The sequence below is a fragment of the Cucurbita pepo genome, unplaced genomic scaffold, assembly GCF_002806865.2.
Source record: "Cucurbita pepo subsp. pepo cultivar mu-cu-16 unplaced genomic scaffold, ASM280686v2 Cp4.1_scaffold000231, whole genome shotgun sequence".
Lineage (NCBI taxonomy): Eukaryota > Viridiplantae > Streptophyta > Magnoliopsida > Cucurbitales > Cucurbitaceae > Cucurbita > Cucurbita pepo.
Window position 1 is genome coordinate 15,939 of NW_019646486.1, and position 907 is coordinate 16,845.

The following is a 907-nucleotide window of genomic DNA, read 5'->3' on the forward strand; positions in this document are numbered from 1 at the left end:
AGGACGTTTACTAACATTCAACCATAATTCATAATCAATCGATTGCAAATAAATTTTCATTCTAGCTTTCCAATATGTATAATTTGTTCCATCAAAATAAGGAGGTCTAGAGGTTGATTGTCCTTCACAAAAACCATTTTTAACACTTAGATTTGCCATAATCTCTAGAAATAAAGTTTATATAAAAAAAATTAATTAGAGCAACCGGGCTCTGTTACCGATTGTTGGATCGATATGACAACCGTAGAGGGGTGAATAGGGTTTCAACAATGTAATTATTAATTTTTTTTTTAAATAACAATCAAAATATCATCCAATAAAACTTAACAATAATTTAAAATTTAAATAGGAAAAGGGTTAGAAAATATAAAATCGTAGTTTTATAGTGGTTCGGTCAAACTCGACCTACTCCACTCCCCAAGCGCCTCTCGGGAATTTGAATAAAACTTTCTGACTCTTTCCTCGGATCAGAGCCCAACTGCTACACCGCTCTTTTTACGAGTTCAAGAGCAAACTTCTTTCCACAGCTCAGGATCAAACCGGTACACCGCTCTTTTTACAAGTTCAAGAGCAAACTCAATCCTTTTCACGACTTAGGATCAAACCGGTACAATTGTCTGAAATCTTATAGAAACACACCACAACACTCTGATTTAATAGACATCTCTCTCAGGAATAAGATAAAAAAATGAAATAGAATTGGAAGCTTTGTACAGAGCAACAATGAACGCTTTTAAAAAAAAAATTAGATCGAGGAAACAAATGTTCTGTGTGTTGTGTTTTGGAAAATACGAAGAGGTGATGAGTTTAAATAGCGATCAAATTGTAAAAATAGGAATTGATACGAACCACTAAAACGTGAATCGAAACGTGGACCACGAAAAATAATAAAAATTATAGACCACAT